General features: G+C 60.1%; 1 protein-coding gene across 1 annotated transcript in view; it reads right to left on the bottom strand.

Annotated features, from left to right (window-relative positions):
* ASIC4 (acid sensing ion channel subunit family member 4) overlaps window positions 1-18,000 on the bottom strand; it is a 60,890-nt gene that overhangs the window by 38,192 nt on the left and 4,698 nt on the right. The gene's annotated exons all lie outside the window — the stretch shown is intronic.

Raw genomic sequence — 18,000 nt, forward strand, 5'->3', positions numbered from 1 at the left:
AACAGAAAGGAGGGAAGGGCCCACTGGGACAACTCAGTACAGAGCCAGGAATGGGGTCCCAACCTGGTGCCAGAAAAATCTCTGGGTGTTTTTGTATGAGCAAAAACATCTCCATCTCTGCTACTCCAGGCTGCTCAGCTGTGCTCCCACCTCCTCTCAATGCCCCTGCCATACAGGGCTGCTGCAATTGCACAGCCCCTTCCTCAACTGGACACTATCACCCCTGCCCTGCATCCTGCGTGCCCCAGTGGTGCAGCAGTGGCCGTGGCAGTGGCAGTGGCTGTGGCAGTGGCAGTGGCTGTGACAGTGGCCGTGGCATGGCGGGAGGCAGCGGGGGAGCGCAGAGGCCAGCTGAGCCGAGGCTGTTTGCAGCTTTGATGTTAAACACCCAGAGATGGAATGCATGGCCCGGGGCTGGGTCCCTCGCAGCCAGCCGCTGGCCAGCCTCTGGCTGCGGAGCCGCGCCAGCAGCGCCGGGGCCGATAATTGGATGCATGTTTCTTCCAATGAGTTTGTATCATTTTTATGTAAATTTGACATTTTCCTGATGTTCTGTAATGTGCACAAAGCAAGTGCCGCTCCTGCCGTCGGCAAAGCCTATTTCCTTCCTGTCTGAAGTGCTGTGTTGATTTAAGGGCCTGCTAATACGCACAGCCAGGGCCCCCCCGTGCACACACACGTGCTCACACGTGGCTCGCTGGCTCCGATCCGTCTCCACCAGTCTCACGTGCTGCTCCCAAGCACCTCACCCCATGTCCAGCCCAGGGCTGTCCTGCACTGGGACAGCGTGGAGCTGGGCACCCCAGGACAGAAAAGCACTTCTTTACCCTTCTCACGTGCCACCAAATGATGCCACTTGGCTGCTCGGCTCATCCTGATGGAGGGGAAGAGGTTCCCCCATGCCCTGCGTGGAAGGAATACTGGAGTCACCTTTCTGGCAGCCCAGGGAGGTGCTTTCAGGGTACCGTGCAGTGGGAGCTTTGGACACTGCTGCTTGGGAGCTGCAAGAGGGGCTGGGTGCATCTGCCCAGGCATCCCGTGGCACTTCTGGGCAGGGCTCCCATGTCCTGGCCCCAGACCACCCGCCTGCGGGCAGCAGCTGTGGCACTGGGGGTGCCTTCCGTGGGCTGGGGGCACCCCAGCTCCCACATCCCTGGTTTCTTGTGCCGCACACTTTTCCTGGGCTCTGTCTGCGGCGCAGGCGAGTGGGTTTCAAAGGCAGTGCTGCTATTTAAAGCCCTTATTGTTCGCGTCCTTGACACCAACAGCTACATCCTGCTGTCGTTCGATGTGAGCGCATCCTGGCCCGGCCAGCCAGAGGAAGGCAGCTAATGAAGAGCAAGTGCAAAGACGCCTCTTCTTTGTCCTGTTCACAAAGCAGCTTCCCAAACAGTCCCCCTCCGCCCTTCACTGAGCAGCTATTTATAGTTCCCCTTCCCCAGGGCATGCCGGGAGTTTCCTCCAGACTGTGATGCCCTGGGATCCCTTCAATGGGCCACGGGGATGAAGGCTTTGTGACCCCTCAGCCCTGAGAGCTGATAGCAAATCCCATCCCATCCTTGCATGCTCCCCTTCCAGAGGCAGCCGTGAGGACAGCAGGGTCAGCCAGGGCCAGGGAGACAGTGGGCTTCCCACAGGGTCATCTCCCCACCCAGCCCTGGCAGCCAGCGGTCCTGGGGGAGCTTCTCCATCTGGGCAGCAGAGCTGCCTCTCTCCTCGTCACTCCTGTGGGCGAGCACACATCTGCTGCTGCTGCTGCTCCCCTGCCTGCCTCAGGCACAGGGCTGCGCAGCTGTGGGACACAGCGGAGGGCTGAGCGCCCCGTCTGAACCCTCCGTGCCCGGGGCAGCCTGTCCCCTGCCCCCACCACAGCGGGCAGCTGCTGTGCCCCCGTGCCAGGTGCTGCTCTCTCCAGCGAGAGGCTTTGACAGGAAATTAAAGATTAATGTTCCCCGCGGCACCTGTGCCAGCGGCGCCCATGGAGCTGAGGACGTGCCCAGCATGGCAACCTGGGGGCTGGGCACGCACGGGTGGCCGGGGCATTTGACCAGAGCAGAGGGGTTATGCAGGGGGCAGAGGTGGGATGAGGAGGAAAGGATGGGCCCTGTGCCCTGTCACTGCACTGGGCATCCCGTGCCAGGCAGGGAAATGCCCCTCTGCAGGCCAGGCAGCAGAGGGGTTGAAGGGGCCAGAGAAGCAGCTGCAGAGGATCACAGCTCTGGAAGTTCTGTGCAGAGCCCTCAGCCCCTTCCCTTCCTCCTTCAGGGTGGGAGCCACCAGTCTCTCAAGGGGACACCTCAGGGCAGGCCAGGGGACCCAGCATGTGGCCACCTGGCACAGTGAGCAGGCCATGCAGCTGAGCAGGCAGCACGATGCCAGGAGCATTTCCTCCCTCCCACTGGGAGGGGATTAAGCTCAGCCAAGCTCTGGCTGGCAGTGGCCGTGCCCACACAGCTGCATGTGTGGCTGCAGCTGCCTCCTCCACTGCCAGTGCAGCCGGGTACTGCACCCACTGCCTGCTCCTGGGGCACGGCCCCCCTGCTCCCTGGCACCAGTCTGTGCCAGGTCCCATTGTGCCCTGTACCCACTCCCACGGGCACACACTGAGGCCCACGAGGGTGGTGGCACCTCTTCCCCCACTGCCTGCCCTGGACATGCACCCAGCATGACCATGGGTCTCTCCCTGCAAACACCGGGCACCTTGGTGTGCAGGGCTATGGTTTTGTGAAATATGGCCCCTATAAATCCCGTCGTGTGCGTGCCATAATTCTCAATATATTTTCAAATATAGTTCAATAATTTTTCCCATATATCATGGGGAAATTGCATTGGCGAGTGGCGGCACTAAGCAGGGAGCGCGTGGCGGGGCGGCATTAATAGGATTGTGCATGGTATTATGCATGAGGTCGTTCAGGACACAGTGGGGAACCTCCCGTGCTCCAGAGAGACGGGAAGGAATAAATCAGGCTATTAGCCCAGCACCTTGCTCAGGTCTGCAGGGGATTAATCTCTACAGCGTGTAGAGATCCCAGCTGGGCTGTCTCCCTGGGAAGTCTCCCTGGGCTGTTCTCAGAAGCTCTGTCCCGCTCTTTGCCCGTGTCTGCCCAAAGCACCAGGGAGCAGAGGCAGTGCTGAACACACCAGAGCCACCAGAGTGGATGTGACATCTCTCTGGGGAGCCGTTTACCACGACAGCATGCAGGGCAGTCCCTGGGCTGTGTCTAGAGACTGGTGTGACACTCTGGGAAAACCCTGGGTGTCTTGGGACTTCTCTGGAAAAGCCTCATCCTTGGCTGGAGCTTGCAGCCCTCATTCCAGCCCTTGCAGCTTCGTGCCCCACGCTGTGGTGGGCAGCACGGGGCAGCCCTGTGTATCTCGCCGTGAGACAGCAGCTCAGCTCGGCCAGCAGCACCTGGAGAGGAGCCGCAGCCCTCAGGACAGGCGCGTATAATCAGCCAGGACAGTCACATTTCCTTCAGCTCTCCATGAATATTTATGCAATTTGTGCAGAGCTGCCAGAGCCGATCTGCTGAGCCAGAGGGGAGATGGCAGCCTGGGCCCCCAGCTTCCCCCGGGTCCCACGGGAGCTCCCTGGGGCTGGTCCCTCTTGTCTGGGCTGCTGCACACACCTCCAGGACACCACTGCAAGCAGTGAGGTGGGGAGCCAGGGTCCCGGGAGCAGTGACCTTGGGAATGGATGTAAGGGACCTCAGTGTCCAAGGTGGGGCTGGACACTGCCGTGCTGGGTTTGCAGAGGGAACGTCTGAACTAGCCACTAACCCCATGAACAGCACCAAAAGCAGGTCCTGGAAGCTGGGCTTGTGGACTACTCACCTCCTGCCTGTTCACCTGGGAGAGCCTGAAGCGTTAGCAGCACACGAGCTGCTGCCAGCTGCGGGGGAGCCCAGCATGCAAGCAGCAGGAGAGCTTGGTTGTATCTCTCCAGGGTGTCTCTGTGTGAGGAATTACTACAGAGGCCTGGGCTGCCTGTACTCTGGTGGCATGCAGGGTGTTCATTCCCGTGCATAGGGCTTGGCCCACTAAGAGCAATGAGGAGGTTCCTGGTGCTTGGCAGATGCCACCCTGGCTGGGTCCTTGGGCGTGCCTGGCCCTGCAGGTGCCCCAGAGCAGGCAGGGAGGTGAAGGACCTGCAGGGCCAGGGCATGGGTGCTTCCCAGCAGAGATGGAGCTGGCAGTGCCAGAGCAAGCAGCGAGTGCAGGTGAGGTTTACAGTAAAGGGAAAAACAAATTATTAATCATGAGAGCAGCCCCAGCCGGGCTGTCAGGGCCGCATGGGCTCATGAATATTCAGCATCGGGCTGAGCACTAAATCTCATTTAAATGTCAGGGACCATTAGGCAGACAGTGAGGGGGCTGGGATGGCAGCTCCCCACTCTGTGCCAAGCCCTGCATCAGACAGAGGGGCTGGGACTGGGGTGCTGGCACCCTGCTGGCATGGCTCATGCTAGTGCTCTGTGGGTCCTTAGTCCAGCACCTGGGAGCTCCTTGAGGGTGCCTGAGACCCCTCACACCTCTGTCAACCCCACATATCTTCTGATTTCTGATGGGGGCTGAAAACCCACACCAAACACCCTACAGATGCAGACACTGTGAACTGCATGCTCTGCTCCCTTCTGGCAGAGGAACAAACCCTAAAGGATCACCAACCTGGGCAGGTTCAGCCTGGCAGGACAGTTTCCTGGCCCCTGGCATCCCAGCCAATCCTCCTTACTCCTCAAAGCTCAGACAGGAGCAGCTCCATGTTCTTTCCTGGACACAGAGCTGGCGGGTGCTGGAGGGATTCCAGAGGGGCATCAGGAGGGAAGTCTGGGAGGACTGAGGTCATGCCAGGGAGGTGCAGGCAGCATACTCAGGGCTCTGCACTCTTGAAATTCTCCTTTGGAGCCCATTCTTTGCCAGTGCCTGGGCACCATCTCTCTCGAGCCACCTTCCATCCATACTTTGGGTGGCTGGTGGCTCTGGGTGGTGCCCGCAGCGGTGGCAATGGCAGGAGGCAGCAGCAGGCAGCAGGAAGGAGCAGGCACGCCTGGGCACTGCCTCCCTGTGCTGGCACTCACACTCTCTCCAGCTCAGCAGGGGCCTGGCAATTACACGGATACGTTTAAGCTCTTAATCCTACTGAAGATTATTCCAAGGTCGGGGCACTAGACAGGTCCCCCCGCACCGCCAGGCTGCGACGCTTCCTTGCTGCCATCTGCCGGGATAGCCCAGCTCGGGGGAGGCTGGCACCTGGCACCCAGCGCCTCTTCCCATCCTGGGCCACCAGCATCCCTCCATCCATGGAACTGGCCAAAGCCTTGAGCCTGCTGGCACCTCCTGAAGGCTGGTGTGGGTGACCCTGCTTGCAGGCTCTCCCAGGTACCAGGTGCCCGCCACTGGTACCTCCCCTGGCTCTCCAACTCCCAGCTCCATCAGCTGCCTGATTTTGTCCCATGGTGCTCCATGGGAAGCATGGGTGGCCTGAAGAACAGATCTGTCCAGCAGGGCAAGGAAACATCTTGGACTTGTCATGGGTGTGGGGATGCAGAGCTGCTGTGTGCCCTTCCAGGGTAATACTGAAGCTCAGAGCTGCAGAACAGTACCTTAGCCTGGGTCTGAAGAGCCTTGGCAGCCAAAGCCATGGCTCACAAGTTCTAAAACCTTTATAATTGCTGCCATTGGCAGGTGATGCTCTGAGAGCAACAAGTGGCTCGACATGATGGAAACCAACCTGAGAGCAGATCTGAAGCCCACTGCAGAGCAGGACCATTAAGTGCAGCAGCTCATGCCCTGGGCCATGCTGGGGTCTCCCCAGACCCCCCCAGATGAGCAGGTATGCTTTATGGGGCCATGGCCCCAGCCCGAGGCAGGCAGTGGGATTATAACTAAAAGGAGGGAACGTGCCCAAGGCAGGGAACAGGTGCTCAGCGTGGGCAGTGGCACATGGGATTCCCCCTCCTGCCCTCTGCACTGCTCATTGGAAATCAGCACCCACTCCTCAGCATGGCCTCGGTGGTGCCCTGCCTGCTGCTGACAGCTGATGGAGCCCTGCAGGACCTGGCATTTCCTCCCTGGGAAGATGTGTAAATGCTGCAATCCATCACTGTCCCATCTCCTGTGGCAGGCCAGCTGGCCAAGGACAGGGCTCTGGGATGGGTGTGGTGTCTGGCATTACCAGCTGGAGACGGTGGGACTCCCAGGAGACAGGGAGAGGATGGTGCACGCTGTGTGTTTGGGTGCTGTGTGACCACACTGCACCATTTGGATCCACAGCTGACATCAGGCTCACCCTGCTGGACAGGGGCAGAGCCCAGAGCAGCATTTTGTCCGACTGTCACCTCCAGAATCCCAGAATCCCCTCAGCAAGGTGCCTCTCCAGCTTGGCCCCCAGTCCCTCCTGGAGCAGGGTGTGCTGGTGGCCAGCACTGGGTCGCCCTGCTGTCCCCTGCCAGCAGTGCAGCCATCCCACACACCTCACACAGACACAGCCGCCTGCACGGCACAGCACACAGCCTGCACCCCCTCCTCGCACACCCCCAGCCCCCGGAGCTGCCTGCGCCCCAAACCCCTGCACCTCCTCCCACCACTGCTCGGAAGGTAAAAGAAAATATTAATGATTATTAGGAAGAGCTAAAGCAGAATTGCAAATGTTATTTCTCTGGTAGATGGATGATAGCAGGATGGATGATAGATAGCTGGATGGATGGATCTCTTTCCCTCCAAGCTGTAACCCCCTTCCAATCGCTCCCTCCGGAGCGCTGCTGTCACCTTGTCTCTGCTCAGAAGGGCTTTTACTGGCTCACTGGGGGATGCACGAGAACAGGTTATTAATACATGGAGAGGGGGATGGAATCCATTTGACTTGAAAATAGCTGAGAAACTGAACGGCACTTCTAAAATCTGCTTTTAATCAGAAGGAAAAGAAGAGAAGTTTGAACAATTAGGGAGTAATGAAGAGCTTTGGAAAAAAAAAAAAAGCAGCTCTCTGAAGATTAGCTAAGATTTTTACAGCACTTCAAGCATTTAAAGAGCTATGCTGGTATTGAGCAAAACGACGCAAATATTCCCTGTGAAAATCAGAGGTGGTGGGATTGGATTGACAGCGAGTGCCAGAGCCTGGATGTCCACAGGCAGGCACAGCACCGGTTTGCTGCAGGCAGCGATGCTGTGCTGTCTGCAGGCACCCAGGGCAGGCCAGCAGTGACAGCAGCAGGGCTCACCTGTGCCTCTGCCCGTGACAGGTAATGGCAGCGTGGCCAGGAGGCAGCCCCAGCTTGGCCGTGGATGGAGAGCCATGGTGGACTCTCAAGTGGAAGTGCAGCCACCATGGCAAGGCTGGACCCATCCCAAGCCCTTGGCAAGAGAAGGAGGGGTGATCCCCCTGTGGGTTTGGCTTTTGTGGGTCCAAGGATGCCCAGCAGATGGTCATGGGCAGGGATTGCTGACAGCACATCCCTGAAGGACAGCACATGGAAAAGCTTCCTCAGGTGCTCGCGGAAGCTCAGAGAGAGGATGGGCAGCCGTGACAGCGGCATTCCCCGCCCTGAGCCAAGCCCTGGCCTCCGCCAGGCGGGGAAGCCGCCAGGCAGCCCGTCCGTCCCAGCCGAGCTGGCGGCTGCTCCTTCCCAGTACCTGCCAAGGGCCCGTCACCGGGAGGTGAGCGCGGGGGCTGCACAGCCGCGCACAGCAGCAGCTGGGTAATTTTCATGCTAAGTGAAAAGTAAAGTGCACAGACTCTTTATTAGAGCGAGCACGGTGCGGGGAACAATGAAGGCAGTGATGATCGTTAACTTTCTAATCGGAGGAGAAAAGTCCTCAATGCAATTTTTATGGTAATAACATCGACACTAAAGATAATTGCTCCCCGCGTCGCGCTTAGCGCCAGGAAACTGTTTGGGAAAAAAACATTAATTTGCAGGAACTGAGCCAAAGTTTCCTTAAGGCAGCTGTTCCCTGTGCCACCCTGTCCCCAGCCTGTGCCGACACTGGCCGCTGGCCGACCCCTTGCCCTTGCGGCTCTGCCCGCGGTGACACCCCTCGTCCCTCGTGCCAGCCAGGCTGGGTTTGCACCACGCCGGAGCTGCCTCTCACAGCCTCGGTTCCTGGGGCTCGGCTCAGCAGGAAATGCTGGAGACGGTGCAGCCCACCTCTGCGGTGGTGGAAGAGGGCCAGAAACATTTTGGGTGATGTGATGGAGCAGCGCTCCTGCTGCAGTGAAGGGGACGGGCAGGGCTGCCCCGTGTGCCGGGACCACCGCGAGCAGGGAGGAATGGGAGCTCGCAGTCCCTGGGGAATAATAAACACAGGAGAAATTACAGCCAGGTGACATTTTAACGAGCTGGCGTCCTGTGTGGCATTAATATTCCAGGGGCTGCAATTCCCTCGTGGGTGTTTGAGAGATGAAAAAAAAAAATCCCAGCCCAGTAAAATCAAATAAATAAATCTCTGCCTAAGCGTGGCGTCTCCCCCGCCCCCGGCACGGAGCGGGTGGCACGCGGTGTGATTTCCCCTGTGATCCCCTGCCGCCGAGCGAGCAATCGTCTCATCTTTGAGCGTGGCGGCAGGATGATTTATCCCGGCTCCCGGCGGCCCGGCTGGGGCGAGAGCGGGGCCGGGGATGATGCATCGGGCAGGAGCAGAGGGGGCAGCGGGGGGAAGGCAGCAGGGCAGGGTGCGCGCACAGGCCACCGCTCAATTCTAAATTAATTTTAATATTTGACAAATCAAATCTACTTAGGTGAGCCATGGGCCATGCAAAGGAGATTTATGAGGGTTTGGGGCTGTCGGTTGCACGTGTAGCCCTTATTCGCCGCTGCCTGATGGGCTTCCAGCACCCACAGCACCACTAGCTCCCCCTCCCCAGGAGCAGGGATGCACACAGTGAAACAGCATGGCAGTGGCAAGAAAAATGTCCCAGAATCTAAGTCCTGGCTTGCTAGGCTGGCAAGAGTGACAGACCCTTTTCCTGCCCCAGCTCTAAGCCCACTGGCAGAGCTGGCAGCCAGGGCACAGTCCTGGCTATAGCTCGATGCCCAGCATGTCCCTGGGAATTCCTGATAACCTAGAGAAGAGCAGGCAGTTCCAGCCTGCTGGGGATGATGCTGGAGCAGTTTCCCATGGGCTGGGGGGGTTGCAGGCCTGTGGAGAGAAGAGCCATGCGGGGAGCAGGGGGTGGTGTCAGGGTGTGCAGGACCATTCGCCTGCAGGACCATTTCAGTCCCAGCTACATCAGGCCCACAGATTCATGGGCCCTGGGAGGTGACAGCAAACCTGATAGGTTTTAAGACAGCAACATGCCCTGAATCTGCAAGGTGCCTGAGCAGGCGAGGCAGGGAATCCAAAATGTTTACAGCCTCAAGGGACTGCAGAGCAGTGAAGGCAGGCTGGGCTGCCTGGGATGAGATTTCCATGCTGTGGACAGACTGCTGCCATCCCTAATGTGTTACTGGAAATCTGCCTCACCATGGGCATCCCCTCAGCAGCTCTGCAGAACTGGTAGGGGACACTCAGGGAAGCCCACTGCCCCTGAGCTGAACCCACTCCTGTGGCAACGCCCTGGCACGGGGGCTCCCCTGGATTGCAGAGTCTCTCACAGTGGTGCTAGGAAGGGGTCTTTAGTGCTTTCTGCCCCAGTGCCCCTCACACCTGCCTGTGGGTGAGGACCAGCCTGTACTTGTTTCTTCTTGCTGATTCCTTTACTCAGCACAGTCGGGCAGCCCCAGTGCTCAGGCAGGAGACCAGGGCTGCCCCCACCAGCCCTCTCCTGCAGGATCTCTTACAGAGATGCAGCACTGGGCTCTGTGCTGCAGACCAGCCCCATGAGGCTGCAGCCTCAAGCTGGAATATCTCAAGGGACCTACAGCATATCCCAGTATAGGGATATACAGTGTTCCCAGCAGGGCAGCCAGCCTTTCCAGCTCCTCCAGCAGCAAAGAGGCAAGTGGTGCACAAAGCTCAGGCCAGCCCAGAACCCCGGGTGGCTCCAATTCCTGTTCTGCCTGAGCCTCCTCCAACTCCCACTCTAACAATGGCAGAGCCCTCCAACTGCCCCAGGTCTGCCAGAGAACAGCCAAGGGCCAGGGGAGACACGTGGGGCAGAGCAGAGACAGCCTGTATGCAGGGATGACATGTACACCTACACCTTGCAAGTCTTACAGTATAAAACAGAGACCACAAAGGTCTCAGAGGACTTTAAGAAATCTCTGCAAGTTGCCTGGGCCAGTAGGGACTAGCTTTAAGAGGTGATGGATGGAAGGAAAAGGCAGTTTCCATCCCCTCCCTGGCCATGTGCTTGGTCAGGCTCCCAGCTGGGCATGGGGGGCAGCTGCTGCATCCCAGCACATCCCTGCACAGTGGGATGAAGGAGGATGGATGGAGGACCATGCCTGTGGGGCCGTGAGCTTGCAGTGAGCTTCATCCCCACAATGGCACACAGTTCCTGATGGCCCTCTCCAGCCCACCTCCAGCCCTACAGTTGCCCCATCCACAGCAGGGGCAAACAGTGCCAGCCCTGGTGATGCACAGCCCATGGGAAAGTGGGCACTGTGTCACAGCTCCAGCTCTTAGCAGAAGCGTATGTTCCCATCAAATATCTACATTTGGATGCAGAGATTTTCAGGGATCCGAGAACGCTGTGCTGATAATTAAACATCTGCTCTGCATTTGTCTGTCTTCCTGCCATGATGTCGCTCCAGCCCTTGTTCTTCCCTCCCTGTCCTCTGGCAATCAGTCTGGACAGCATTCCCTGCTCAGCGCTCAGTCCTGGCCCTGAGCCACAGCATCCTGGGCCATGGGTGCTGGAAGGGAGACGGCAGCTCTGGGCACCCTGGGAGCAAACAGCAACTTCACTGCCAGCACCCACAGTCTCTGAGAGGCTGCAGAGCCAACAGCCTTCTCTGTGGCTTGCACCAGCCCAAACAGTTTCTCTGAGCCCCACCAAGCACTGCCAGCCCGTGCTTGTCCATGCACGGTCCCCTGGGCTGAGCAGGCAGCTGCCACCGCCATGCTGCAACAGGAGAGCATCAAAACAACCTCCAAATTGATCCCGGAGACTCTCCTGCAAGCCCCAGTCATGTCCTGCTAGGAGCAAGCGTCTGCTCTAGTTACTGTCTCCTAGGAGAGCACCGAGGGCTTCAGGCTGTCACAGGAGGAGCAGCCCCAAACATGACATCTCCATGGAGCCGGGCTCTGGCAGGCAGGGCCACAGCACCACTGAGCAGATGGCACCACGGCCTGGATCGATGGCAGCTGCCTGGGTCCCGGGGCTCCACCAGCTCCTGCAGGGCTGGGCTGGGGGTGGGATGAGCTCGGGAAAGGGCCGGGTCCCTTTCCTGGCTCTGATAGCCTGACCCCAGCTGTGCCCCTGCCTCTGGCCAATACCCAGCAGGGCTGGGCACGGGCAGCTGTCCCTGCCACACCGCTGGGCCCAGGAGCTGCATCCTGCCTGCCCTGACTGCACTCCCTGCTGGCGAGCTGGGGCAGCCGCAGTGCCGTGCCAGATGGGCACTGCCAGCAGCCCCACACCCCCTCTGCCCCGGGACCCAGAGCCCAGCGCGGTGCCAGCATCCGTGGGGACAGCACCCTGCTCAGAGTGGGGCTCCAGAGGTGGGCACAAGCATGGGGGGGCTGTGTGGGGTGCACTGCAGAGCACCTGGCGCAGCACTCCAGCATGTGCCAGCAACATTCCCCCCTTCACCAGGGCTGCCCTTCCTGCCATCCCTTGTCCCCTGCCTGCTCCCTGCCCTGCCTCCTGGCCCACACACTGTTTGTCACACTTGTCACCATGGCAAGGGAGAGATTAGCCGTAGACCCTCCGCTCCTGCCCCAAGCCACTGATTCATATTCATGAGACTTCAAAGCATCTCTCTGGCTCTCCTGCACCAAACCTAATCCTCTACTGCAGCACGGTGCCAGCAGCCCCAGCCCTGGCTCTCAGCTGCAGGCTGGCAGCTGGCAGCCCCACAGCCCTCCTGCCCTGGCCATGGCCATGCAGCCACACTCCCACCAGCCCACAGCCATGGGGGAATGCTCTGCACCATGGGGCTGCTGCTGTGGGAGCCACATGAAACAGGGGTTAGGGGCACACGGGAGATGGCTTTTGTGTCCTCACCTGCACCTGCCCATCCCTCCCCGCCTCAGGGCTGTCCCTGCAGCACCCTGCCTGGGCTGCCAGCCCAGCAGCATCCCTGCATGGATTGCAGTCATACCAACAGTGCTCTGCAGGGGATGGGTGATACAGGTGCCCCACAGACCCTACAAACCTGCCACGATCAGCAACCAGCCGGCCTCAGAGGGGCACTGCTGAGGGGCAGCTGGCTATTCAGAGCACAGCCTTGCTGGGCAGCCTTCCTGCGCCCACCCGTGACAAATCCTGCAGCACGCCACCTGCACAGAAGTGTCAGAAATGCTGGAAGCATTTGGAGGTGCAGGCAGTGAGTACCTGCTCCCAGCCTGCCCCTGCAGAGCCGTGGGGCAGAGGATGGGAGGAAAAGGCACCCAGGAGTGCTCTCTGCTCACCCCGCTGCTGTGTGGGTGCAAGCAGGGCTGCAGGGCACCCAGGGCTAACCGGGCAGGCAGGGCTGCAGGGCACCCAGGGCTAACCGGGCAAGCAGGGCTGCAGCCCACCCAGGGCTAACCGGGCAAGCAGGGCTGCAGGGCACCCAGGGCTAACCGGGCAAGCAGGGCTGCAGCCCACCCAGGGCTAACCGGGCAAGCAGGGCTGCAGCCCACCCAGGGCTAACCGGGCAAGCAGGGCTGCAGGCCACCCAGGGCTAACCGGGCAAGCAGGGCTGCAGGGCACCCAGGGCTAACCGGGCCACCTGCAGGTGCAGCTCAGGGGCTCCACGGCAGGACCACATCGGTGTCGAACACAGGCAGCCCCACACGGAGAGCCAGAGGTGCCATGCCGCCTGCAGGCGCTGGCAGCCCCATGCCAGCGCTGGTGCCAGTGCCGGGAAGGTTCTGGCTCGGCACCAGGTCCTGGCTGTGGGCGGGCAGCGGGCGGCAGGTCCCCCACGGAGCCATCTCCTCCAGATGGTGACGGCCATTAGAGCCGCTCTCATGCGCGTGGAGCCATAAAGTTTATGGGGCTCATCATTTAGCTGTAATGGAAATAGTTAAATCTGTCTCTGTTTAAGCAAACTCTGCCCTCGTGGGAGCGCTCGGCGCAGGCAGGCAGGAGCCTCCAGTGGCCAGCGGGTGCCTGCGCTCGCCATCCGTCACCCACGCGCCCGGGACATCCAACCAGCAACTCCCACCTGGCACCTGGCACGTCCCTGCCATGTCAGGATGGGGACAGGCACTGATGCCTGCACCACCAGCCCCGCTGCCTCAGTTTCTCCTCAGTGCAGACAGTGCTAGAACCAAATTTGGGGCAACCAGGCAAGATTTGGGGCTGCATAAATTCCCTGAGAGCAGATGCTGAGAGGTGATGTGCAGGCAGGCAGGCAGAGAGGGCAGGGAGCTGCAAGAAGGATGATGCCTGTCTGCTTCAGGAGGGCACCTGCAGCTGTGTAGGGGTGAGGTGGATTTGGCCAGTGCAGAGCTGCCCTCAGGGCTCAGGCCCAGCAGCCCCAGCAGGACCCAGCCTGGAGCCTGTCACGGGGCAGAAGAGCAGGTGACACACCAAAAGCCACTTTCCATTCCTCACAGGCACCCACAGAGCTGGGCAAGGAGATATGATCCCAGCACAGCCCAGGTTGTGAGCCTTGAAGCAAGGTCTGGTCAGGGACAAGGGTGAGAGCAGCCCCTCAGCGTGCCTCCCAGCACCCCTCGGCCCTGGCCGGGGGATGTGGGGCTGAATGCACAAATGGTGAGCTGCCCGTGTGTTTATGGAGGGCCAGCTTCTCCCATGGGGTGGGTGGAGGTGCTGACCTGGGATGGGGTGACACCCTGGGGCTGCTGCCACTGCTGGAGCCACCCATACTAAGCCAAGGTGGTGCTAGGAGCTGCCCCCCCCAGCATGCAAAGCATGATTAATTACAGAGTAAGTCATTAATATTCACAGCTAATTAAAGATCCTTATCATGAATAATGGAAATCGCTCTCCAAATTATGGGACAAAGATGGAGGAGGGGGAAAAAAGCCCTTTGAGAGGGGTCTACAGAGGGGCAAAGCTCTTGGGCGGGGGCATATAGGGTAGTGGTCATACCCTCCTTTGGGATGCACGGGTCTGGCAGTGCCCTGGCTGGGATGCAGTGGTGGGCAGAAGCCAAGGCAGCGGGCATTGGAGCTGGCAGAGGATTCAGCCACACTGGAGCAGGGCCCAGGAGGCCCCAGGGGCAACTCTGCCTGTGGGTCTGTAACCTGCCAGCCCATCGTGTGCAGGACCCAGTCTTGCACGCTTTGTGCTGGCCCAGTGTTGCACATCTCCTGCTGGAGCAGGGATTGTCCTAATCCTGTGTCACACAGCCTCCAAGCCAGCTGGCCCCAGCAGCCTCCCAGAGCGAAGCTGGGATGGGGCTGCCTGGTCCTGGAGGGGCAGGTGGGAAGGGAGGGCACCAGCACTTTGCCTGAGCTCCTGTTATACAAATGAAAGGTTTTTAGTGGGAAAGTCTCTGGGAGAGTAATACATCTCCCATATTGATCGCAGGCCAGGGACCAAGGCACGGCTTAAACAGTAATTGATTTCTAGCCGCCGAGATGTGTTGGGGAGCATTGATTTAACAGCACTGCAGACACACTGCTACTAATCTGATTAAAGTATTTAGCAGAAATGTTATTCTTTTAAAAAAAACAGAGGGAGGTGACGGTGCTGCCTGGGGCTGAGGCAGGCCTGTAGAGCAGGGACAGCCTAGCACCCTGCCAGCAGGGACCTGGGGACAGCTCTGTGCCTGCACCCTGGTGGCGGTGGCACTGCCTAGGCACACATCGCCAGCCAGTTGTGCTTGCAGCCATTCCTGACGGAGCTGCCAAGGATTCCTGTGAGCCTGGCAGGATGCAGGCAAGGCAGAGCCAAGGACGTGTGCTGGGAGTGTGGACAACACGTGCACGAGCGCCAAGCCAGTGACCCTGCCAGTGCAGCCACCAGCTGTGCTGGGGACAGGGCAGCAGTGGGAGCAAGTAGAGGCAGCCTGCAGAGGTAGCCCTGGTTGGAGGCATGCTTGGCTGGTGGAGCAAGCATGGATCACACCAGAGCTGCAGGAGCCAGGGAGGTGCAGGAGCCAAGGCCCAGCAGTGCCTGGGCTTGGAGGAGTGCTGAGCAAGGGGGACCATGTGCAGGGACCATGTGCCCTGCTGGCCTACTGGCCACGCAGCACCCCCTTGTTCAGCCTTTCCCCACTCTGTGCCCTGCCACAGCTGGTCAGGCCATCACCAAGAGCTCTTGCATGCTGTCCCCTCCTGCCCCTGCCCTGCCCCACTGCTGAGGGTGGGGCTGGATGCTGGGTTACTGAGCATGGGACTCCCCCGTGCCATTCCCAGCCCTTGTGGAAAGGTACCAAGTGAGCAGGTGGAAGGGTTCCTGCCACTCCCCATCACACTCATCAGCCCAGTTAATTAACAGGCGATGTCAAACAAATAAATTATTCCTGCTTCCTATTGATTCTAATTTACTGGCCCCTGGAGAACCCAGGATCGTTTATCCCACCTGTCACCCCCGCACAGCAGCTGCACTAACATCTGCCCTGCTCCCTTCACCTCTCCTGCCCATCTACCTTCAGGGCAGAGCTGGGCACAGCCATGGGGCCCATTGTGCCCTATATCACTGCCTGTTGTACCCTGGAATGCAGTTGAAGCCAGGTCTGCTTCTTCTGCTGGGAATGGCAGATACGCTACTGCCAGCAGCATGGAGAGAAACTGTCTGCCCACTGTCGTGGCACCCCTGCTTGCCTGGAGTTCAGCATCATCCAGGGGTTGCCTGGCTCCTGCCAGCCCTTTCCCCTCCCCAGCACCACCAGAAAGGGTGTGGGTGCAAGTTGTGGCTACCTGGGCATCCAGGCCCCCAGCCCAGGCCATGCCCACCAAGACAACAGCCAGATTTCCCCATTGTCCCAGAGCGAGGTCCCTGCTGCCCACACAGCAGCCTTTGATGCCTGTCTCCTCTGCAGGAGGCTGATCAAAGCCAGAGCCCCTCCCAGCTGCCACCCCTATGGATGCTGGATCAATAAATCAATGCCAGCTCAGCTGCTGACTACACAGTGAGCTTGGTTGGGAGATCCTGGTGAGGAACCTCCTGGCACCCACCCCTGCCTGCCTCAGGGCCTCAGCTCGTGGCTGATGTCACACTGGGCTAGTGATGCACCACTCCAATCCAGGCTCTCGGGCAGGATGGGGATGGCTGCCAGCCCTCGGCAGCCAGTCCTGTCTCCTGCTGGGCTCTGGGCAGCACCCAGTGACACATCCTGGTCCTCCCCTGGCCAGGACACCCCTGCCCAGTGCTGCCTGCAGCAGGAGGCTGCAGCACCCTCTGGGCTCACTGGCACTGGCACAGGTGACAGCACATATGCCCTTCTCTGGCCATAGGGTCATCAGCTGGCTCAGATGTGGGATGCTCCGGGCTGCAGCCTGCCTCACCACAGATCCCATAAATGACAGGCCACAACCTACTGGGGCACCTGGAGCCTGGCCAAGGTCATGGAGTGGGGTTGTGGGTGCAGCCTGCCTACCTGCCCACCTGCCTGCCTGCTGCTCCAGGCACTGGTGCTTTCCAGATCTGGATGAACTGGATTTCCTTGGATTGGAGAGATTAAATTGATCCCGGCCAGATGCCAGAGCAGGCTGCTTGCCACATGCCTATGGTCCGAGCCTGCCTGGAGCTTGGATGTGGGTCACCTGGCATCTGGCTTGGACAGGGACACCCAGGGCACTGGACTCACTACTGGCAACCCTGCCACGTGTCTTGTGCTGCCTGTTCTTCCACAAGCCCTCGGACATCTCCTTGCAGCCCTTCCCTCACAGAAAGTGGAGCAGCAGCCCAGCCGCTGTGCCAAGGAGAGGCTGAGGAGCTGTAGTGGATGCTGCTGCCAGGCTCTGCTGCCAGGGTGGCCAGGGGCGCCGGCAGGTGACTCACCCATCCTGGGTGATTCATCTCGGGTGGCTGGCAGGGGCAGCTGAGAGCCAGGGCGGCTTCAGCTGTTTCAGGATGTCTGCCCAGAGCCAGTCTGTCATCCTGGCCTCCAGCCCTTCTCTGAACCCGCATGCCTGCTCCCACAAAAGTGCTCCTCACGGATGCAGCCGGGCTATACCAGCCCTGGGAGGTGCCAGCCTCCCCACCCCTCATCTGCGAGGACTGTGGGGTGCCGGGCGGGATCAGCTCCCAGCGGGAGCGGGCTGGCAGCACCGCAGCCCGGAGATAAGCTCCCTGCTCATCCTCATCGCCTGTGACGGGAGGGAGATTTATGGCCGCAAGCCGCGATTTGTGCGCGGCTCCAACACGCCGTATTGATCACTCCTGGCCGCTCCTGCTGCTCCCTCACCTGCCAGCCCCTGCCTGTTAACTCCTGCAGAGCTGCGGCCCCCGGGGCCAGGCACCTTCCCGGCTGCAGCGAGGAGCAGCCCGGATCCCGGCTGCCTGGGGTGCCAGGGCCCATCTCCGGGGAGAAAAGCAGAGATTTTCCCGGCTGGGGCTCAGAGCGGAGCAGGCAGGGGGAGTCTGGCTGGGTCGGCAGCTGGGAGCAGCCCTTGGAAAGGAGAAGGGCCAAGGGGGCAGAGAGGTGCTGGAGGAGCCAAGGGCACGGGGATGGCAGCCGGTGATAAGGGAGCAGCGCAGAGGGGATGAGGCATGGTGCCAAGGATTAGCGCTGAGCGTACGGGGACGGCAGGTGGGGACAAAGGGACGGTTCCCAGGGGACAGCGTGCGATGGCCGCGGGCAGTGCCAAGGGCACAGGGACAGCAGTGTGCACAAGCAGTCCCGGGGCCAGCTGGGGGGCTGATGCCAAGGGGATGAGGATGGGGCAGCGGGGGGGGACGGGGATGGGGCTGCAGGTGGCTCTGCAGCAGCAGCAGGAAATGATGTGTGAAATGAAGAGTTCCTGCCCAGTGCCCAGAGGGAGCGTGCAGCA

This window comes from Passer domesticus, chromosome 10 (assembly GCF_036417665.1).
Source record: "Passer domesticus isolate bPasDom1 chromosome 10, bPasDom1.hap1, whole genome shotgun sequence".
Lineage (NCBI taxonomy): Eukaryota > Metazoa > Chordata > Aves > Passeriformes > Passeridae > Passer > Passer domesticus.